Genomic DNA, 17466 nt, shown 5'->3' on the forward strand with positions numbered 1-17466 from the left:
AAAAAAAAAAAAAAAAAGAAACCTCTCCAAAAATAATAATAATAATAATAATTACTTATTTAATTTAACTCATTATTATTTTTTAAATTTTCTATAGGGCATGTGTGATTACCAGAGCGAGAGAAAAGGAAAGTGAGAAAGCAAGCTGCCAGGTTCGGGACTCAAACTGCAGGCAGCCACGGGGGAGTCCAGAGTCTTTTTTTTTTTTTTTTTTGGAGAGGTTTTTTTGTTTTTGCTATAGGGCGCGTGCGCTTGCCAGACAGACAGAGAGAGACATAGAGACAGAAAGCGAGAAATCACCCCCCAGGGGGGATGGTCACGCCGCAATCCCTTCTCCTCCATTCTCCCCTCGGGATCTTGGGCACGCACGCACACGTGCCCGGCGTGAGTTTTAAGCCACCGGGTCCAAGACGCGAACCACGGTCGACTACGTGGGAGTCCAGCGACATAGCCATTACGCTAACTGCTGGTTCCCAGGGAGTCCAGAGTCTTAACCGCCACACCACTTGCTGTCCTCTCAGATTTTATTCTTATTTTTGCCATTGTTCAACTGATATGATTTGGTTTCTCACATCACTAAACAGAATTTACCTACCTCTCCTATGAATAGGAAGAATGTATGGTTTGAAAGTGACATGAAGGATAAGAGTCGTAAAAAGCAAGAAAGTGGCTGCCCCATAGCCTGGTGGTCAAGGAAGCTGGATCCCACATAGCCAAATCCACACGGTTCAAATCCTGGCCCAGGTGGCTTGAAAAACAGGTGCATGTAAATTATGCCCAAAATCCTGAAAGGAGGGAAAATCATAAGAGAAGGAATTGTAGCATACCACTCCCCATTGAGGGGTTCTCTCTCTCTCTCTCTCGTGCATGTGCCCTCTGGCAATTTAAAAAATAAATAAAAGGACAAGAAAGTAACTGTTTTTCAGTTTTCTTTCTTTCTTCTAAGAGTGAGACAAGCAGACATTCCCACAAACCACCCCCAGCTTCAGCCAGCCCCAGATCATAGGCACGTACATACCCGGCATGATAAGGAAGGTCTCTGGATGCAAACCCAGAACCTTTCTGGTTGGATCCATCTCACCACTGTACCATGTTTAGATGCAACACATTGTTTCTTAAATCAACATCGCCCCAGTGGCTTTTACCTGTCATTTTCAGACAGTTGCTATATAGTTTCCTGCTTCTCTTGGGTCCTTTAGAGTTGGATTTGGCTGAAGCTAAGAGATCTCGAACCAGGTTCTTATCAGAGATCAGTGAAGTTTCTGCTCCCTACAGAACTGCCCTGGAGAGCAGTGGCTCCTGCTCCAAGCCCACAGCAAAGTGAAGGCTTTCCTGGAGAAGGGAGGGCAGGGAGGAGTAAGTGGCGACAGTTTATCTGAAGCTGGCGCTGGGTTCATTAAGAGGCCTGGTGCAGCTTATCTGCTTCTTGTCCACAGAGTCAGCTGCTCTCAATGCCGTCCAGGGCCTGTCACCATCCCAGTCCTGGCGGCGTCAGGTTGAAGGGTGTGAAACAGAGCGTCTTCTCCCTCCCCCCACCTCAGTCTCCCCTGTCTCCAACTGTCTGTCCTCAAGGGGTCAGAGAGGAACCGCAGTTGTAGGAAAGAAACTTGAAGCCCATCTGTCAGTGCTTTCTGCCTGTAGTCAGAAAGTCTTCTGAGCTGATTTGACTACTTCAATAAAGAAGCCCAGAACTCAGGGGATGGAGGGGTGTGTGTGTGTGTGTGTGTGTGTGTGTGTGTGTGTGTAAGGGGAGGTATAGATTTACCTTTATCAAAGCCACCTAGCCTTGAATGTAGGTGACACTTATGTTAAGTGGTCCCATTTGTTCTTATCCACGTCACATTCTCATGATGGGGAATGAGACCAACTTCTGTTTTTCAGAAGGAGAGGCCCAGGGGTAGTAAGACTCTTTGTTATTTTATTTTATTTTATTTTATTTTATATTTTATAATTTTATCTCTTAATTTGCTAGAAGTCACATGTACTTGCCAGTGACAGACAGAGGACAGAGAGACAAAGCGTGTCCCATGAAGGCTGATAATGCCACAATCCCTTCTCCATTCTTCTCTCAGAATTTCTAGTGCATGCGCACACCTACTCAGTGTGTCTTTCAAGTCGCCAGGTTCAAGACTTGAACCATGCAGTCAAGTCATCCCAACCATCATACTACTAGCTAGCCCAGCTCTTGTTAATACACCACAGCAATTCAGGTGTAGAATCAAGAATGAAACACAAATTACATGAGTCCTGGACCAGTTCTTCCTGACTTGTGGGAAAAAAAAAAGAAAAAAGGGCTCAGTCCTTCCTCATTTGGCTACCATTTTACAGCCAACTATAAAAGGGGATATTCCTGACCCTTCAACAGGATTGTCTAATGACCAGGGTGTATGAGAAGTCTTCAAATTTTCACAAAAAATGTGTATTAGGAAAATAATTGTGTGTGGATTTCAAAATGTCTTGCACCAAAACAAGCAAGTGCTTTAATTCCATCTCCCATGAACTTTTCTAAATCCCCCTGTATCGCACCTACCACGTGCACCGTCAGTACTCTTTAGCCTGGTTCTCCAGGATCATCAGCACAATGGGTGTGTCTAAGTGGGCTGAAAGACCCAGCCTGTGACAGGCAGAAGATCCCAGTGTTCCCAGTGCAGGGGAGGACAGTGACTCACCCAAATGCCTCAAAATACCTGTCCCAGGAGAGAGAACACACCTTCCTGGAGTGTCAGGGGGTTATTCAACCATTTGACATAGACTTTAAAAATAGATTGTCAGGCCAGTAGGTGGTGCAGAGGTTAAGGCAGCTGGATTTTATATGGCCAGCTGCAAAGTTCGAGTCCCAGACCCTGCAGCTTGAAAATCATGCCAGGCACTTGTGTGTGTATGTACCCACACTACCAAGACGAGAGTGGAAGAGAAGGGATTGTGATGTGGCCATCTCCTTGGGGGGTTAGTGATTTCTCACTTTCCCTATCTCTCTCTTTTCTCTCTCTCTCTCTCTCTCTCTCTCTCTCTGTGTGTGTGTGTGTGTGTGTGTGTGTGTGTGTGTGTCTTTCTCTCTCTCTGTCTCTGGCAAGTTCATGCATCATACGGGGAAAAAAACAAAACAAAACAAAACCCTGAGATCTTCAGTACCAGCAGATGGCATAATGGTTACGTCACTGGGCTCCCACATAGTCTACTGTGGTTTGAGTTCCAGAACTGGTGGCTTAACTCACGCTGGGTGCAGGTGCGTGCATGCTCAAAATCCGGAGAGGGGAAGGGATTACAACATGGCCTTCTCCTCTGTGGGGGTGATTTCTAGCTTTCTGTCTCTGTCTCTCTGGTGAGTACAAGTGCCCCATAACAAAAATCTCTTTTAAAAAATAAACAAACAAAACAAACAAACAAACAACCACTGCCGTATTTACTATTGGACTTTGTTTTCAAAGGGTTATGGATTTTCCTAGGAAGGTAGGAGGCAGCAAGTAGATTATCCAAGTAAAGGAGAAATGCTTGTGTTAAGGGAAATCAGTCTCTTCGCAACCCCAAAAGCTGTCAGGGCCCCTGTCGCCTCCTGCCTGTCCCAAATTCAGCTACTTAGAGGGACAAAGACACAATTACCCTTTGCCTTCTGCTTTGTCTAGCCTGTTACCCAGAGCTGCTGCTTCACTTAAGGTTCAAATAACAGGGTTATCACCAGGTAAGGGATTGTTTAGGCACCAACATGCCCAAGAAATTTCACTCTGGTCTCCAAGACCCAGCGTCCCCTGGTAGAGACACCAGCCACAAGGGCACATACCTACAATGGAGGGCTGTTTAGGCAGAGGGAGAATGAGCAGTTTGACCAGGAGGGCAGCTGGGCTCAAAGATGGCAGTGGCAAAGGCCTAGAAATGGCAAGACTGGGAAGAGGTCATTATGCCACTTTGCTTTTTTGGCTGAGCCTGTGAAAAATGTGCATTGTTGCTAGTTCAACCATGAGGAAATTTGAGAAGCCAAGGAAACCTCCCTCCAAAGGTAATGTTCCCTTGCTTCAAACCCACAACCAGGATAGACAGAGGGGAAGTGGGTGCGTCAGACCCTGCATCTCTGTTTCTGATTTTTTAAAAATAATTTATTTAGGGGCTGGCAAGTGGCATGGTGGTTAACGGCACCTGACTCCCACATGGCCAACCATGGTTCAAGTCCTGGACCTGGTGGCTTGCTTTCTCACGCTCTCCCTCTCTGTCCCTCTCTGGTCAAATTAAAATAAATAAATAAATAAATTTAAACAAAATAATTCTTAAAATAAATAAAATAATTTATTTATTTAACTTTATCTACTTATTTTAATTTGACCGGAGAGGGACAGAGTAAGCGAGAGAGAGAAAGTGAGAAGGCAAGTCGCCAGGTCCAAGACTTGAACCATAGGTAGTCATGTGGGAGTCCAACACTCTTCACCATCAGGCCACCTCCCAGCCCCAACCTGGACCTCTGTAAGCTACAGCTCTGATGTTGCCAGATAAACAAGGGGAGGCCTAGAAGATTCAGCACTTGGACCTGGGCAGGTCTAAACACTCATTAGTATCCACACACTCTCGTACCTTCTGACTTAACTACTTCCTTCCACCACATGGTTGTTAGGGGCCTAGGGCTCTGGAGCCCAGCTACCCTGTGCTTAAATCTCAGCCCCTCTTCTCACTAGCTTACTTAATCTCCCTAAGCCTTTATTTCCTCATGTGTTATATAGACGTAATAGGACTATTTACCTCCTGGGATTAAATGAGATCAAGTGCTTAGCACAGGGCTTGGGTGTGTGGTAAGCACCCCATAAATGTTAGTTATCATCATGAACTCCTCTTTATCTTTAGGGGCTTCTAGGGAGGAGGCTTTCTCACTCTCCACTCCTAATTCCAACCTTCCAGCCTGCCACGTCTGTCCCAGTAGGCCTTTCTCTTCTTTGTCCCCTTCATAAAACAGTTTGTTCTAGATGTCCTTTCTCTCTGACATCCCTGGAGGCAAAAAGGACAGGTGCTTGATTTACCTGTTTCCAAAATCTGTAAATAGAGAAAGAGCAAAATGCCCTGCCCACCGGATCAGTGGAATGCAAGGCCCACTTGACCCCTCTATATAAACCCTCAGCAGCCCCGGCCTCATCCACCTCAGCTGTCCCTGGCAACTGGGGTGGGGTCTCGAGAGAGGTATGTGAAGCCTGTAAGTGGCTCTCCCCAGCTCTTCAGAAAGCTGCTTATCAGGGAATGAAACACTGACCCAAGCTTGCCATGACAGCAGGAGCTGCCTGAGAAGAGAGGCTGAGATAAATGAAGTATCCTTCATCCCCATCAGCGTGGGCCAGACAGAAACCAGGTGCAAGGCAGCGAGCCTTCATCTTCTGTAAACAATCGTCCAGCGCCCACTGCAGCAGTGTGAGCCTGAGACGAGGATTAGAGGAACAGCTTCCGCAGGCCTGGGGCCTCTCAGCTGGACGGAGAGTTAAAGGGCGTGTAAGATAGCTCGCTGCTGGGAAAGATGCTTGAGGAAACACAGTCATTCGTCACCAGGGGGTTCGCTTGACCTGGCAGGAGAGAATCTGATATCTAAACAGTTCCCCGCATCCCTGAAGCGCTCTGAAAGTTCTCCAGCTAAATATTTGATACTGCGGTAGATAACAGCCCAAGGCTCTTTCGCCTAGTTCCTAGTTGGAGAAGGTAGCCCCTAGAGAGGCGAGGCCTGGCCAGTTCTGGCCGTGGCCAAAATCAGGCAGGAGTTGAGGTACAGGCATCTCAGCCCCACCTCAAGTATCTGGTGTCTTTTAACCTTGGTCAGCCCAACCCCCTGCCTGCCAAAGGTTGGTCCTCTGTAAATCCATGAAGAGAAATGGAATCTAAGTCCCCCCCTTTTTCTTTTTTTGTTCTTTTTCTTTTTCTTTTCTTTTTTTTTTTTTTTTTGCCATAGGGTACGTTCACTCACAGGAGAGAGATAGAGGAAGAAAGAGAGAGATCACTCTCCAGGGATGGGGCCAGGGTAGTGGTTAAGGGTGCTGGACTCCCACATGTCCTACTGCAGTTCGAGTCCCAGACCTGGTGGCTTGCTTTCTCACTTTCTTTTCCCCTCTATCTCTCATTCTCTCACTCTCTGATCAAATTAAAATGTAAATAAATATATAAATTTTTTAAAATAATAAATAAATCCTCCGGGAGATAAGCCTTGCTACAATCTCTTTTCATCTCAGGATTTGGGGCATGCACACATAATGTGTCCAGTGTGCTTTTCAGGCATCCAGGTCTGGGATGAGAACCACAGAGTTGACCATGTGGGACCCAGCACCTCAACCACCACACCACCTCCTGGCCCCTCTGAATCCTTTCCAAAGGCAATTCTCCCTCCCCACCCCAATCCACCTACCTCCCACTGCTTTGTAGAAGTTTTGCTAGCAGGAACTGAAAAAATCACCATGACCCTTGTGTTCCGATGGTAGATGCATGTTGGTTTCAACATCCTTAGATTACAAAACAAAGTTAAGTGCTTGAATCCCCTCAGGGTGGTGGATACAGACAGGCCTGGCTGAATGAAAGAGCTGTTCTGTTTATAAGCCCTATTTTTCCAGAAGTGGGGATAAGGATGTCTCCAATTCCATGTTCTTGTAAGATAAGAAAATGAAATCACATTTCAAGCAGTATTGCTTATAAGAGAAGAATGTCTCCCCTTAGGTTATAAGGTAGGGAGGCAGTGAAAATAATTCAAGATGAGGTTTTGGGTCAGGAAAGACCTGAGTTCAAGTGTCAGCTCTAATATTTACTTAGGGTAGGAGCTCAGACAAATTAAGTGTCCTCCGGAAGCTTCAGTTTCCTTATCTGCAGAACAGGGATAAAAGTATCTAGTCCAAGGGTAGTTGTGAGGATGAAGTAGAAAGACATATAAAAAAGCTCTTACGGAGTGTCTGATACAATAAACACTCAGTAAATGGCAACTGTTGTGAGTAATGAGATCTCAACTGCTAAAACGAAAACTGGAGGTCCAGCCAAGGTGGCACAGGCAGTGGGGGCGCTGCCGTGCGGTGCTGGAACCGGCTGTGAAGACCTTGGGTGTACTTACTGAAGTCTCCGGGAACACACTTGGCACCCCCATGGGTGCCCCCATAGTCCTGGCTGGCTACAGGGCTTGGGGGTGAGATCGTGGTGTGAGACCCTGTTAAAACCCCATCATAGCTCTAATAATAAATCCTGGAGACAGGAAAATGAGATCTCAAACATTAAAATAAAACTTAGACAGAAACAGCAGGTGGCGTGGACTCTCACTGAAACCACGGCTGACCGCGGTTTAAGTCCTGAACTCAGTGGCTTGAAAGTCACACCAGGCACATGTGCATGCATGCTCAAAATCCTAAGAGAAGAATGGAGGAGAAGGGATTGGGGAGTGGCCAGACCCCCACCCCGGGGGATTTCTCACTACCCCCCTCCTTCTCTGGCAAGTGCACAAGCCCTGTGGCAAAAACATTAAACTAAATAAATAAATAAATAAAAACATAGAGACAGGATATAACTAAGAAAGTTTCAAAGAGTCATGATTATAGCCCAGAACACAGATTTATTCTTTTTTCTTCCTTTTATATAGAAAATTTCAAACAGATACTTAAGTAAAACAGTATAATGAACTCTCAAATACCCAAAAATATGCAACTTCAACAATTACCAATCAAGGCCAGCTTTGTACCATTCATGCCCCCATAGACAGGTCTAGTCTATTCTAAGCTAGTTATTTTGGCCACAAGTATAGGTATTTTTTTATAGGAGAGGGAAGGTGGAAATGTGTTTCACACAGAGACTGAAAATGTGTCTCACACAGAGACTCACTTTGGGTGGTCACTTTTCTCTTTGGATTCCCATTTCTTTAAAATGAAGTTGACAATAGTATATATATATATATATATATATATATATATATATACTCTATATCTATATATATATATACTATTCTCCTCTCGGGATTTGGGCACGCATGCACATGTGCCCAGCGTGAGTTTAAGCCACTGGGTCCAGATCTGGAACCACAGTCGAATACATGGGAGTCCAGCGACATAGCCATTACACCAACTGCTGGTCCTGACAAAAATAATGTTTGCTATGCATACTTCACAAGGGTCTTTGTATAGGAAGTGAGATGTTTGCGAAAGGTCTCTAAAAAGAAGTGCTGGAGCCAGCAGGTGATATGGTGGATAAGGTGCTGGACTCCCACATGGCTGACCACAATTCAAGTTCTGGACCTGGTGGCTTGCTTTCTCATTTTTTCTCTCTCTGGTCAAACTGATTAATAATAATAATAATAATAATAATAATAGGGACTGGACTTTTAAGGACATGCTACAACTCCACCTCTCTCCATGTGGCACCAAATATGTGCTCAACAAACATTTATTAAGGTTATTGTTAAGCACTAGGTTATAACTACAAACCCTCTTCTTCAAGATTAGGTCATATCCCTGAGCCTAGCTACTCACACTGCAAATGTGGTCGCTAAAACCATGAGGCCACAGAGAATGGTGACTCATTGCATCCCAAGCCAGCAGCACACCCTGTTGGACCAAGAGAGTCGTTTCTCATATCACATGTCCTTACTCAATGTCAAGGCCTGGCAAGTGTCAAATCATGTTCAAAGTCTTGAGTCCTATATCTCCATTAGGGTTCAGGATGAGAATTCCAGAGCCAGTGGGCAAGACCTCAAAATTACATTTTGAAAAAGATTCTGTGACAAGCACAAGCTAAGTTATCCTTTCAAAAAGTATTTGGAGATAAGTTCTAGACATAGAATTTGGAACCGTGAGAGGAGGCCATAGAGGGATGCCTGACCCAAAGGTTGGCCTCAAGCTCTTTGGGCTGCAGCAGGAGAGAGCTTCTTTCGCTCTTGTTTTCCCTCCCTTAGAAGAGAATTTCAGAATTTCCTCCTTGCCGCAACCTCTGCTTTCTGGTGGCCATGAAAACAGTATTGTCCTACTCAACAGGGCCAGACTTCCTATCTCCAGCTGTCCTTTCCCCGTCTTCTTTCTCCACATTGAGGTCCCTCTGCAGACAGATTTCTCAGTCTGTGATTTTCTCACTGCTGGACCCCAGCGGCTTTGCTTCCCCAGAGCTGACGGGAGAAAGCAGAAATGAAAGGACTGCAGTCGTGTAAGCACGCTGGGGCCCAGGTCACTGACGACCCGAGTTTTTAATGAACATGGAGGCCAGGAACTTGAAAGGAAGGTCAGGGTTCACAGGAGAGCAAGTGCAATATGCGTCTGGATTATTAAATCCTGACATGCAGACATCGTGTTCCCCAGTCCCCACTCCTCTCAGGCAAAGAGCTGCACGAGCAGTCAGTGCTCCCAGCCTCTCGGAAACCTTTGGACGAGAATGAAGGACCTTTGACCATTGGATGTGTCCTAAGAATTGAGCTCCTACCCTGACTCTACAGGTATCTGACTCTTCCATATTCCCACAAAGAATCCAGGATCGGGGCTGGCAGGTGGCGTGCTGGTTAAGGGCACTGGACTCCCACATGGCTGACTGAAAAATCCAATGGTAAAGTGTGGTCTACTTTGAAATGTTTGGACGGAAGCATTTCGAAGTAGAAATAATGTAAAGCCAAACGGGCCAAACAGCAACAACGGAATGCAGGTGGTAGATATACAGTGTTCCTTGTGCTATCCTTTCAGTATTTTTCTCAATATTTTAAAATGATAATGAAACTTTGGGGAAAATAATTTAAGTCAATGTATGAACCCAGTTGAATAAAATATAAACAAGCCACCATAGGAGCAAAAGAAAAAAGGAAAGAAAAAACTTTTACATTTCTTTTTAAAAATTTTTTAAATAATTACTTATTTAATTTTATTCATTCATTTATTTTTTAATTCGAACAGAGAAAGACACAGAGAGAGAGAGAGAGAGTAAGAAAGCAAGTCGCCAGGTTTGGGATTCGAATCGTGGTCAGCCATGTGGATGTGTCCAGCACCTTAACCACCATGCCACCTGCTGGTCCCCAAAAATTTGATATTTCAACTTGAGTCAAGTCTAGGTGTGGCTGCCAAAACATTCTAGGTATAAAACAAACAAAAAAGTAACCATGAGCTGTGTTAATAGAAATACAGTGTCTGTTGTGTGACAGTGGACAAGTTATTTACCCTCTGTAAATTTCAGTACCTGCCCCCCCAAAAAAAAAAACTCAGTTCCATTGAATGTAAAATGGGAGTTATAGCAATTCCGTGTTTCTTGGAGTTAGGTCAAAAAAGAAATGAGACATTGTACCTAAGGGGCTTGAAACAAAAGCCAATATTCCTTAAGTGTATAATAAGTAGCTGGTAAGACTAGAAGAATGAGGAAAATGTTACAGTCCTTCCCAGCTCTGTGCTATAATGTAGCAGTTTCTATTCTGCCTTGGGCTGCTCCTGGTAATATTGGCATTGGTGTCATCTGATGAGCAGCAGAAGGACAAGGAGGTAGTTTCACCTGGAATGGAAGAGGCTGGGTCCAGGAAGGCATCGTGCTGACTTCTGACAATTGAAGGAATGGCACTAGGAGCAAAGGGTAAATGTTTCAGTAAACCAGGTCCCATCTTAAATCAAGAAAACCCTCAGAGCTGTTTGAAAAGGAAATTGTGAGCTCACTAGAAGAATCGGAGAATACTTTTTGTCAAATATGCCTCAGACAAGGGACGATAACCAGAGTACATAGGGAACTCAAGGGACTTACTCGGGGGGGAGGGAATTAACCCAATTAAAAGGTGGGAAAATGAGCTGAACAAAAATCTAAGGAAGACATATAGCCAAAAATCATATGAGGAAGTGCTCAGTATCCCTCATCATAAGGGAGATGCAGATTAAAACCACAATGAGATACCACCTAACCCATGTCAGAACGGTGAAGATTAAAAATACAAAAAGTGATAAGTGTTGGCAGGGATGTGGTGAAAGGAGAACTCTCCTACACTGTTGGTGGGAATGTAAACTCGTTCAGTCACGGTGGAAAACAATATGGAGATTCCTCAAAGAATCTACAGATAGAACTACCATTTGACCCAGCAATCCCACTCCTGGGTATCTACCCAAAGAACAGGAGAATGTTGAGCCAGAAAAGTGCTTGCACATCAATGTTTATTGAAGCATTATTCATAATAACTAAGACAGTGAATCAACCTAAATGTCCACAAACAGATGAATGGATGGAAAAAGTGTGGCACATATACTCTATGGAATACTACTCAGCCATAAAAAACCCTGGCATTTGATAGAAAGTGGTCAAATATGGGTGATCTGTTGCTGAGTTGTGAGCTCCCTGTTTCTGAGGATGGGTGAGCTTCAATCAAAGGCTGGCCAACCACTTGGTGAAGACATTCTTTCAGTCATGAAGAAGATTAGGCCAGATGATCTTTCCAGTCAGAGAATCCAAGATATTCTAAAATATGGCACCTGGGTGTAAATAAATGCTATAGAGTTGAGTTAGCAAGACAAATATATTCCTTAATATAGTTACCATTGTCGCTTAAATCTTGAAGATCTTTATCTTATATCAGAAGACATAAAAACAGAAATCGAATAGATTTTCTATACTGGTCAGCTATTACTATTAGACCATCTAGACTGAGTGTTGAATCTGTCATCTTTACTCTCACATTTACTCATTTATCTTTCAATATTTTAAATACATTTATAAGATCTATATCCTGGGTATAAGAATACAAAAACGAGGGACCAGCAGTTAGCGTAATGGCTATGTCGTTGGACTCCCATGTAGTCGACCGCGGTTTGCGTCCTGGACCCAGTGGCTTAAACTCACGCCGGGTGCGTGTGCGTGCGTGCCCAAGATACCGAGAAGAGAATGGAAGAGAAGGGATTGCAGCGTGACCATCCCCCCTGGGGGGTGATTTCTCACTTTCTGTCTCTCTGTCTCTGTCTGTCTGTCTGGCGAGCGCACGCACCCTATAGCAAAAACCTCTCCAAAAAAAAAAGAATACAAAAATGTTTGGATGAAACATTTAATAGACACAAAAGCGAAAAGTTACTGTTGGTTATAATGTATATAGTAATGTCTTTGACTCAACACATATGCACTGTATTCATGCTAGGAAAAACTATGTTGTACGTTATAGAGCTATACCGTGATAAATGTGAATGTAAATATATACATAAATTTAAAATTTTTTACAAGAATAGACGTAAAAGGAAGTGATAAGAGCAGTGGAGTAAGTGCCAGCAATGGGGTTCACAGGCATGGACAGCTTAAGCAGAGACAGAGCTTCACAGTGTCTAGAAATGGTGGAGAAGGCTTCCTCGAGGAAGTGACATTTGAGCTACATCATTGAAGATAGAGAAGTATTTCCCAGACATAGTAATGGGTAGAAAATCATCAAGGCAGGGCCAGTAGATGGTGTGGCAGTTATGTTGCTAGGACTCCCATAGGACTGACCGTGGTTCAAGTCCTGGACCCAGTTGATTGAAACTCATGCCAAGCATGTGTGCATGTGTGCCCAAGATCCTGGGAGGAGAAGGGATGCAGTATGGCCATGCGCCCTGGAGGGTGATTTCTCACTTTCTCTCTCACTGTCTCTGTCTCTCTCTCCAGCGCATGCATCCTAAATCCTAAGGCAAAAACCTGGTGAAAAAAGAAAAGAAGGAAGGAAGGAAGAAAAAATGATCAAGGCAAATGGAAGAACTTATCAAAAGTCAAGATAGGGGACCAGCAGGTAGCATGGTGGTTAAGGTGCTGAACTCCCACATGGCTGACTACAAATCCTGGATTCAGTAGCTTGAAAATCATGCTGTGTGTTTGTGTGTGTGTGTGTGTGTGCATGCACATGCCCAAAACCCCAGGAGGAGAATAGAGGAGAAGGGATTGCAGCGTGGCCATCCCCCGGGGGAGAGAAAGTTCTCCCTCCCCTCTGTCTCTCTCCAGCAAGCCAGCAAGCACACATGCCCTATGGCAAAAACTAAGGAAAAAAAGATAGAGGGCCGACCTCACAGCCCAGGGCTTAAGGGAACTGTATCCCACATGGGCGTCACTAACTCAAACCGTGTCCATGGTGGCTCATGTAACATCCTGGGCACATGGGCCTGAATGTCTAGAACCCCAACAGAATGGAGAAAGGGGGGGTATGCCCACTGGGGGGTGCTTTCTCTCTCTACTCCCACTCCCCCTTTTCCTGTCTCTCTCTCTCTGGCAAGAGCATGCATCTCTGGCAATTAAAAAAAAAATCAAGATGGAGTCCTGAGTTTTAGGTAAGACTAGATCTCAAGGACATATAAAAGCCAGGAACACCAGAAATATGTGTCACTTCTACGTGGAGAGGGAGAGAGACCTTAGTGCTTACACACTCAGCTTTCTCTTCCCTCTCTTCTCCCTGCTTTAGAGCCTCTCTCCTAAAGCCCAGTATCTTTTCATTCTTTGAGCTGGTGACCCCACTCACACTGTTTTTAGAGTTTTTCTCTCCTCTTCATGTTCCTGCATTGTAAGAGGGTTTGCTGGTCTAGTAACATTGACTTGGTCTATCCCTAGTTGTAGATTTCAAATTCTTCAACTCCCCCCTCCCTCAAAAAAAAAAAAACAAAAAAAAAAAAAAAAAAAATTTTACCCTTTGATGGGCCCATTGGGGTCCCCTGCTTTAGAGCCTCTCTCCTAAAGCCCAGTATCTTTTCATTCTTTGAGCTGGTGACCCCACTCACACTGTTTTTAGAGTTTTTCTCTCCTCTTCATGTTCCTGCATTGTAAGAGGGTTTGCTGGTCTAGTAACATTGACTTGGTCTATCCCTAGTTGTAGATTTCAAATTTATACAACCCCCCCCCCCCCAAAAAAAAAAAAAAAAAAAAAAAAAAAACAAACATTCTACCCTTTGATGGGCTCATTGTGGTCCCACCAAGACACTCCCTGGAGGCTTGTCGCATGTAAGATTTTAGGTTCCTCCACTATGCCCTCTGGTGAATTGAAATCCTGTTTTCCATTTCCTCAGCTAATGAGCAGAGCTGATGAGGGGCGACTGAAAGTGAGAGTGGGAAGGAGATTCATGAAGCTTTAACTTGGCCTTATAAAAAGGAACTCTAAATCCTACCCTACTCCGCTTAGACTCTCACCGTTGTCTAATGATTTTTACAGATTCTCAGCAAAAATTGATATTCCCTTTGGTCAAGGACTGACTATCTCCAAAGTAAGTGAAATATGGTGTGCTTGGAGCCCCCGAGCTGTGAACATTACCAAGATCCATTATTTCAGCATGGTTGTCTCCAGGCTGGCTCCAGCACATGAAGAAAGGACTTGGTAAGAAGCCTGACTCCTGCCTTCCCATAAAGTCCTGAATCTGTTTGATACCTCTTACTGGTAAAAGCTCAGGTGAAGGGATGCTGAAGCCGGACAAGGGCTGGGATCTCTAAATATGTTGAAAATGCTGTCTGTTCTTTCTCAAACATGTCTCTCTCATTCGGGTATTTGCTCTATGATAGCCTTTTGCCTTGGCAGCTGGTGAGTCTCTGCCTTGTATTTCGAGACCGATAAGGAAAGGCAAGTTCACTCGGAGCGCTTGGGGAGGAGAGGCCCTGATGGCATGGCCTGTGCGGCCTCTCACCCAGGGATTGCCCACCTCCCCGTTCTGTGTGCCCTGCTCATTTGGAGAGCAGAAGGTAAGGGAGAGGGGGAGGGGGCCTACTCTGAGGGCCTCGCAGGCGCTAGCTAGCGAGCTCCTTATCTGCAGACTTGGCAAATTCTTTACAACATCTGATCAAGGAAGGCCTTTTTTGATGTTTCTGCATGTTCTCGATTTACTGCCCTGCTGCTGGGATGTGACGTTGCCCTTATCAGGAGCCCCTTCAGAGCTTTCCAGGCGGGTTGCAAAGTCTGCGTGTTTTTAAATAAACAGCAAGCCAGTTGCAGAATGTTGCTTCTTTGAGGCTAAAGCAACATTTGGATAGGAGAGCAAATGCCAGACCCTAGTGATCTCCTGCCTTTTATCTGGTTCTTACCCCTCCTCTCTTCTCTTCCTGTCTCCCCTCAAGCTCCCCTTCTTGCTCATTCTGCTCTCAGGACCTTCTCTGCATGTCTCTGGGACCTGGGCTGAGTTACGGGAAGCTGCTCGCAACCTCCAGGATTCTGCCTTGTATCTCCTTGAGCCTGGCTCTGCAGACGACAGACGGAAGACTTACCGGGAGAAGGGGCTGGCCGTTTGGACTTTCCATCTGCTATTCCCCCAAGCCTGCAAAGCTCTGATCTGTATGTCTAGTATAGGGGGCTCCAACCAGGTGAGGAGAAGGAAGGGGCCTTGGACGGAGGCTGATTCATGCGGGAACAGCCAAGTCGTCAGTGTGTGGTCTCAAACTATGGAGGGAAAAGCCTCTCTTCCTTACCTACTCCTGTATCATGACTCGCACTCCCTGGGAAGTCATAACGTCCCCATCCCATGCCCACTGGAAGAATCTGGAAAGAGATGTCCTCAAAGAGGATGCTTCCCAAAGACACTTTAATAACTCCCTTTCCGTTTTCCTAGGCCTGTTGTAGTACAACACACCTGAGCCCTTCAACTTCAACTTTAAGATCCATCATGTTCAAAGTGCCCATATCTTTTCCTTCTTTCTTTCTTTCTCTCTTCCTTCCTTCCTTCCTTCCTTCCTTTCTTCCTTTCTTTCTTTTTTAATTATCTTATGGGGCGAGCAAGTGGCGTGACAGTAAAGGGTGCTGGACTCCCACATGGCCGACCATTGTTTGAGTCCCAAACCTGTCAGCTTGCTTTCTTACTTTCCCTCTCTCTCTTTCTTTCTCACTCTGTTCCTCTCTGACCAAATTTAAGAAATAAATAAAGTTAAATAAAATAATTCTTTAAAAAATTATCATATGTAACTTTATTTATTTATTTATTTTAATTTGGCCAGAAAGGAACAGAGAGAGAGAAAGAAAGTGAAAAAGCAAACTGCCATGTCTTAGACTTGAACCTCCATCAGCCATGTGGCTGATTCAGCGTCTTTAATCACCACGCCACCTGCCAGCCCCAGTGCCCGTATCTTTTCAAACTTGAAGAAGACCACACTGGGCCAGCTGTGGCACGGTGATTGGAGCAGCTGGATCCCACATGGCTGTGTGGTTTGGGTCCCAGATCCTATGGTCAGGTAGGGACCAGCAGTTAGCATAATGACTATGTCGCTGGACTCCCACGTAGTCGACCGCAGTTCACATCCTGGACCCGGTGGCTTAAAACTCACGCCGGGCGCATGTGCGTGCGTGTCCAAGATCCCGAGAGGAGAATGGAGGAGAAGGATTGTGGCATGGCCATCCCCCTCGGGGGGGGATTTCTCGTTTTCTGTCTCTCTGTCTCTGTCTGTCTGTCTGTCTGGCGAGTGCATGCGCCCTATAGCAAAAACCTCTCAAAAAATAAATAAATAAAAAGAAAGAAACATGCCAGGCATATGTGCGTGTGCCCAAAATCCTGAAAGGAGAAGTTGAGAAAAAGGGACTGTGACACAGCCATCCTCCATGGTGGGGAGGGAAGCGCTTTCTCACTTTCCCTCTTTGTACCTCTTCAGCCAGTGCATGTGCCCTCTAGCAAATTAACAAAAACAAACACCCCAAGTGGAAGATCCATAAAGCAAAACCTCCCAACCTGGCCAAAACCTGGACCATTAGACCACATCTGCAATTCAACCAGTATCTGGCTTGGACTCTATTTGTAGGAATTCATCAATCTCTAAGGATTACACTTAGAGTCCCTTGTGGAACTTAGTGATATTGACTATTTGAGTAGTCTGCCTCGTTTCTCTTTTCCAAGCGGAAAAAGAGAAGGCAGTGAGCTGAGACACTGAATGCCTGGAGGCCTCACAGCTAGGGATGGGAGTGAGGGCAGGGTGAGGGTGGAAGAGAGGTCACCATTCTAAATGTATTATATATTCCACTTAAGTGAATTCATACAGATTCTTTTAAAAAAAAGAATTACTTTATTTAATTTTATTTATTGTCATTATCTTTTCATTTGATCTGAGAGAGAGAGAGAGAGAGAAGGAAAGAAAGCAAGCTGCCATGTCCAGGATTCGAACAGCAGTCAGTCCTGTGGGAGTCCAGCACCCTAATATACCACCCGCTAGCCCTGGATTCATACAGATTCTTGTGAACCAGAGGCAAAAAATAAAATGATAGATCATTTTTCAGATATGTTATTTTGGATATATCAGTTGTCTTCTTTGAGCCTCAGGCTTCTCACATGTAAAGTGAGAGTAATGATCATATTAACCTCCCAGAGGTGTGATAAGAATTAAGGGCTAACAGCAAAGTGCTATATAAATGTCAGTTACGACAATGATAAGAGAGCTACTAACAGCTGCCACCAAGAAGAGAGGTCAGAGGACCAGCAGGTGGTGTGGTGGTTAAGGAGCTGGGCACTCCCACATGGTCAACCACAGTTTGAGTTCCAGACCTGGCGGCTTGCTTTCTCACTCCCTGTTTCTCTCTCCTCTCTCTCTCTCTCTCTCTCTCTCTCTCTCTCTCTCTCTCTCTCTCTCTCTCTCTGA

General features: G+C 44.9%; 1 long non-coding RNA gene across 2 annotated transcripts; it reads left to right on the forward strand.

Annotated features, from left to right (window-relative positions):
* The first annotated feature begins 12592 nt into the window (after positions 1 to 12592).
* On the forward strand, positions 12593 to 15582 carry LOC114005643 (uncharacterized). 2 transcript variants are annotated; one of them, XR_003547475.1, is made up of 3 exons: positions 12593 to 12673; positions 14078 to 14239; positions 14438 to 15582. It is a non-coding gene; the product is annotated as an uncharacterized LOC114005643 (long non-coding RNA). The 2 variants fall into 2 exon arrangements; XR_003547474.1 differs by having other exon boundaries at positions 14999 to 15582.
* Positions 15583 to 17466: the final 1884 nt, after the last annotated feature.

This window comes from Tupaia chinensis, unplaced genomic scaffold (genome assembly GCF_000334495.1).
Source record: "Tupaia chinensis unplaced genomic scaffold, TupChi_1.0 Scaffold144171_1, whole genome shotgun sequence".
NCBI lineage: Eukaryota > Metazoa > Chordata > Mammalia > Scandentia > Tupaiidae > Tupaia > Tupaia belangeri.